Source organism: Streptopelia decaocto (genome assembly GCF_964273445.1).
Source record: "Streptopelia decaocto genome assembly, chromosome: 15".
Classification (NCBI taxonomy): domain Eukaryota; kingdom Metazoa; phylum Chordata; class Aves; order Columbiformes; family Columbidae; genus Streptopelia; species Streptopelia decaocto.
The window spans coordinates 8,428,589-8,434,588 of NC_138670.1; the positions used below are offsets into that span (position 1 = coordinate 8,428,589).

The window sequence follows — 6,000 nt, forward strand, 5'->3', positions numbered from 1 at the left end:
ATGAGGGGTTAAGGTTCCCACCTATGCATTCCAGATAGGCTCAATAGGACTTTTTCAGTGTGCTAATACAAAACACACAGAGACCTTTGTCTTCCTACATGCTGGTAAAATGCCTGTTGTGCTATGCAGATTATTATTGTTATTATTGTTTCTGGCACTGTCACTTCTAGCTATGGTGCTTCAAAGCAATGATATTAAAAACATAAAGGCGGGCAGCCCTTTGGAAATGAGGAATTGCAACAGCAATGTCAGGAACTTTTTATAGCACCCCTTATTGAAACATCTGGAGGAAGTATCATCTAATGGTTAGTGAAGATAGTTAAAAAGCCAGGACTCTGATGTTCTGTTTCTAGGTCTGTCACTGCCACTGACTTCACATAACTTTGCGCAGGTACCTTAAAAAGTATATAAATGTGGCTCCTTACACCTACCCTAGTTTGCTTCTTTATGACAGGTAAAGAAGTCATCTAAGATTTTCTGAAACTTTCCTCTACAAGCAATAACAAAAGATGTTTCTACACACAGACAGTTCTCTGCTATCACTCCAGTCCTAAAAGGCTGTTTAAGGACAAGGCCAGTCATCGTTACCCAGAAGCAGCACTTACCTCCCCCAGCTGCTCCTTACACCTCCCATCTCTCTGTCCTTACAGAGGTTGTGTTTACACCGATCTACCAAAGGAACACTTCTTGCTGAGCACTCCCTGATTTTCCTCAGGCAGAGCCAACAGCTTTGCTGTGGCCAACAACTGGAACTGCTTAAGACAGACACTCAGCTTTGCCTGGGGCTCTTTTGGTGATCAGTGCAGAGGGTAACACCAGTTAGTGATGGTAACATCTTTTACCAGCACAGCTGAATCTGGAAGACAATGTTTGCCTTTAATCTGACTGTGATGCAAGTGTTTTCTTTAGGAAAAGAGAATAATGTTAATGAATCAACATCTGCATTTGTTAATATGCCCTTATATCTGCATAATTTTACATAGCCTAGAGGCTGTTCCAGTGCTTTTGACAAAGAACCCCACCCCATACCAGTATAATTTATGCAGATATGGAAGTGGCATGTAGACCAAGTTTTGAAGCCTGGTATTCCCGTTTTGCTGGTAGACACATGCCTCCTTGCTTCATTCCCAAGAATGCCTAAATTGAGGTCAACTGGACATCCCACAGACAAGTCTCCTCATGGATTAGTTCAAGATGACTGATACAGTGAGACACAAGGTGTTTACTTAAAGTATTACAATAAATTTTAACAAGGAGGTGATAAGGAAGAGGAAGAATATTTGCGGTTCTCTTAGCTAGTCTTAAATTTGAAACTGGAAGAAAACATTTAAACAGAATTCTCCCCTTTAACTGAGCTTAAAAAACCAAGCCCTCTTCCCCCTCTTTGCAAACCCTGTAAAGTCCTCCTGGTAAACCCCAATTCAATAATAATTCAATGAAACCTCCAACACATTGGTTGCTGTGCAGATAAGGAACTTCCGCTGTGGTCTTTACAAGAAGATCTTTTGACATAATTTACTCTGCATAAAGAGTATCTGATAAAATTAAATGAGAGGCAGAGTCTCTCTAGCGCACACCTTATACAGCAACAGTTTGAACTGCTCTGCCAAACAGCACCACACAGGTCCTGGGGACACCATGAGCCATGGCTGGAGCACTGAAACTCTGCTTTTTTCTTTTATATTTAGGAGGTGCTCCACGCTCTGAGTGTGCCTGCTTCAAGTGAGATGGGTGTCTTATTAGCAGAGGACAAGAAAAGATGACTTTTGGCTTTCCTGACATCAAAAATAATAGCACCACATATGGGGCAACTATACTGTTGTTTAATGGCTCCATAACAATGAGAAAAATACCTAGATCTCCAAATCATTTCAACTAAAATGATTTTTTTAAAAAAGTTGTTGAGACAATGGTAATCCTGAGGTGGCAGGTGGACACAGAACACACCACTGTCTTTTTGCTATATGCACAACATGATGTGGGACTCACAGCTCAGAGCCTCCCTATCACCACACAGATCTCAAGCCAAAATTGCAGGAACATAAAAACCATGACATCCTGAGCACACACACATTCCTCAGAGCAAATGTAGCAAAAGAAACATTATTAATATTTATTTGGATATAGGAATCACTCTTCTTGTCACTGCTGTGCTCTTGCCATAATTTCTGTGAATAATGAAGCTTCAAAGATACTTTCCATGATTGTCTGCATCAGCAGTAAGCCACTTGCCTAAATCTTTGCAGAAACAGATCAACAAAATTAATCCCAGCAAAATCTGCACCATAACTATTTTCAAGGTTAGGGAATGTAAAACATTTGTCATTTAACCACAAACAGTGACCGCAGTTACCAAGCACAGGCAGCTGTTTAAAAGACAGCTCATGAAAACCCAAAAAGCCCAGAGCCCACCTTCCAAAATGGCACAGAAGTCCAACAACTTTTGAATAATGCACAAATTCAAGAAGAAAATTCCATAAGAAATAAGGTTACAGGTAAATTATTTTTTTGTTTGGTATCCTACATCCTGACACTCTCCAGAAGCAAGGAGCTGCCATGATTTACCAATATTCCCTGAACACAATGCGCTCCCAAGCCAAACCAGAGGTCGTGCTAACTCCACCAGCTACAGCTTTTTATCCCCAAGAGCCATGTGCAGTCAGATACAACTTTGCCCTCATCAAACTATTACCTGTTCCAAGTGTTTGCAGATGTTTTCCAGCTGCGCCAGAGGCTGCCATTATGACTTTGTTGTTAACAACACTTGAAAGGTTTCCTTTAAAAACAGTTCAGGCCCACTTAAGCTACAAGTATTGGGGGTGAGGTACAACGCATGCTCAGTGCTCACAGCCTGCTCTGCCAGTTGTCACCATACAAAACAAGAGCAGCTCTCACATATGACGAGCAGGATGTGGGAACTAAATCACTGCTTGGGCACTGGCAGCCCTTGCAAAGCTACTTCCAAACTAAGCCCTGGAAGAAAAGGAGGTCAGCAGAATGCTTGTTTTCAACTGGCATATCTTTCAACATTGAAGCAGCCTGTGTCATGGAGTACATGCGAGTACATTATGCAGGGACATGGCACTGGCTGGAAACTGCTCAGGAACAAAAGGAGAAAACGTGGGTTCTCAGTGTTGGGAAAAGCAGCAATGCAGCAGTAACCATTAATGCAGGAGAGGTTATACAAAACCAGCCACCGCAGATACAGGTATTAGCTCATTCTACAGGGAAAGGGGAGGAGGTGGGGCAGGAACACCTTGCTTCTTGTTGCCCTCAACATTGCCAACAACATTGCCCTCCTTGGTGCCAACAAGCCCCTTTTTCCCCCGCACTTGGTGGGGAGGTTAATTCCAGAACTAGCATAAGCCTGGGAGACTCCCCTCTGCTCCCTCAGTCAACAGCTCAGACTGAGCCTGTGCTCTGCACCAGCAGGAACGCTCCAGCATCACAGATCTTTGTATTGCATTCCTTGCCTATGTCCACAAAGGTTCAGTCGTCCTTTTATTTCATCCCATTTCCCAACATGGCACACTGTGCAGAATGCAGCCATGGAGGCAGGGTATGTGGGAGCAGCCGGGCTGTGTGTCAGGAGCATGTGTGAAAACATCTGAGGTCACAAGAGAAACTTAGCAGCTCAAAGACAGAGTTTTTCCTTCAGCGTTCTAGTTAATTATGGCTTACCTCGCTTCTCCCCATCAGAAATCCCCTTTGTCCTTTCCACTACCATGCTATTAAGTGCATCGCACTCAGCACTGACAGGTGACAAATGAAGCGTAAGTTGGTTCACCACACTGACCCTTCTTGGCAGGGTTTACCGGGCTGGGCCTGACCTTTTCTTGAAGGCTAAGCAAATTTCCCTGCTGATATTCTGCTCACAGGGTGCTGCTTTGTGGCAAAGCACAGGAGCAGCAGCTTCTCCCTTCCTACTACAAGGTTAGGAGTCGTCTTCTCCTGGCACCTCAGTCAAAATAATCAGCAAAGAGCAGATACAGCAGAACGTGAGGAACAGTCTTTTGGTAAGTGAACTATAATGATAAGAATTTTTTTCTAGACACAGCAGAAAGAGGCTGAGGGGAAACAAGTATTGCTGCAATGCCACTCATCCCCTCCAAGCATAGGTACTGTGTCTCTCATATAATACTGAACTTTCTGTACAGCTTTCAGCAAACACAAGTTTTCCAAAAAAAAAAAAAGGTCAGCAATAGCCTGCTTTCATGACAACTTGCAAAGAAGGGAGCAGGAGGGGTGATTTGTGCCTGGTACAAAACCAAACCACAAAGACATCCCATATAGCAGACACACACAAAGCTGAGCTCTGCACATCAGAATGCTCCCCAGAGAATGAGTCAAAGGACCAAAGCAAAGCAGCAGTGATACAAACAGCCTGACTCTTCAAACACATCAAATGCCAGAAAACAAGTCCCTCTCAACCCTAGGGACCAAGACAGAAAAGATCTAATAAAGAATTCAAATGCCATAATCACATAATCCAATAAGCTACAGTTAAACCAAAACACCTCTTTAGCAAATATCTGTGAGTAGGAGAGGAAACGGCTCCATAGTGCAAGGCATGGATGGCTCCCTTCACTTCTCCTGTTAACACATCATTCTCCTGCTGGCGGGACAGATCCAAAGGTTTGGTCTTGGTATCAAATTCCCACATGGGAAAACAGAAAAGGAAGAAGATCATTTCAGCAAAAAGAAACAGCACAGATCGACCAGTCACTGAGAGGTGAGTTGTGCAGAATGCATGCTGGATTCACTTGCCATGGGGGAAGCTGGTTAAGATATCTACATGGGAAAGATGAGAAAGGGTAGCAGTTGGGAAGAAAAAAAAAAAAGAACAAAAAAAAAAAGAGAATAAAAACATCCTCTCCTGACTGCTGCTAAGGTAAGTCCCTATCTATATCCTCCCATAGTATTCTACCTCCTATTTTCATTTTATTCTGGATATCTTCCTCCCTCTCTTCCAGTCCCATGTGATCTCTTCTCCCTTGTTATCCCTGGATCTCTCCCTCTTGTACTATCTGGGGCTTCCTCAGTCATTCCACCCAAGTACCTGCTCCCCCAGGTGCATTTCTTCCATCATCTCCTTGCCAAATCTGCCAAGCAGAGAAATTACCTTTACTTTGCCATTGTACAGCAGTGGGGGCTGCACAGAGTATTACAAGTCTGAGGCAGGATGACCCTGATGCTCACATACAGCTGCTTGGTTACATATGCCATAGAAACATCTCCCTCTGACATTGGTATTGATATCAGCCAGCAACACTGTCTCTTCTTTGACATGCTAGGTAGGACTATCCCCTACTCCTTCCAAGCTCAGACATGCGGACAGGAGCAGACTTCGGGGAAAATTCTGACCTCACCCAAGGAAGACAGATCCAGACTTACAATCCTTCCTTTGACAAAAAGCCCATCCCTGAACTAACCCGAGTAATCAGGGAGAACAAGTTTAACTGATGCATGCATCCCTTTGGTATTTGTTTTTATACCTACTCCTGAGTACAGTCAGTGAGCAGAGAGACGTAAATCTCTCTGAAACACAGCAAGGGATGATAGCACTAGAAAGGGTCATTTCCTCTTGCAGAGACTAGAGCAGAAAAGTACCGTTCAATGGGTACAAAGGCAGAGGGGCCCTCGGTTCCTCTGATACATTTGTACATACAGATGCTTCTCCAGAATCCTAATATTGTTTAATGAATCTGTACATAAGTAGTAGAATTAACAAGTGTAAATACATCAAACTTGTGCTGGCAGAATTCCACTCTTCTGACATTCCTTCCTGTGCAGTCTCCCATCACTAGCCCCTCTTCTACTGTACAAGTCATGTGCTAATCCCCATTTTCTCCGAGTATAATACTCCCATGAGATATCTTGTAAAGCGCTTTGCTGAAATCTAGCTAGATGATGACTGCTGATGATCCCAGATCATTTTCTTATTAAAGAAATACAGTAAATTAATCGTATACATGAGGACAGCATAGAACTGGTTGACTC

The 6,000-nt window shown here is 43.3% G+C and overlaps 1 long non-coding RNA gene across 1 annotated transcript in view; it reads right to left on the reverse strand.

Moving 5' to 3' along the window:
• Positions 1-2,785, reverse strand: part of LOC309446589 — a 73,292-nt gene extending 70,507 nt beyond the window's left edge. The window contains exon 1 of the long non-coding RNA XR_014185475.1: positions 2,693-2,785. This is a non-coding gene — a long non-coding RNA (uncharacterized lncRNA). The remainder of the gene's footprint in view (positions 1-2,692) is intronic.
• Between the last annotated feature and the right edge of the window lie 3,215 nt (positions 2,786-6,000).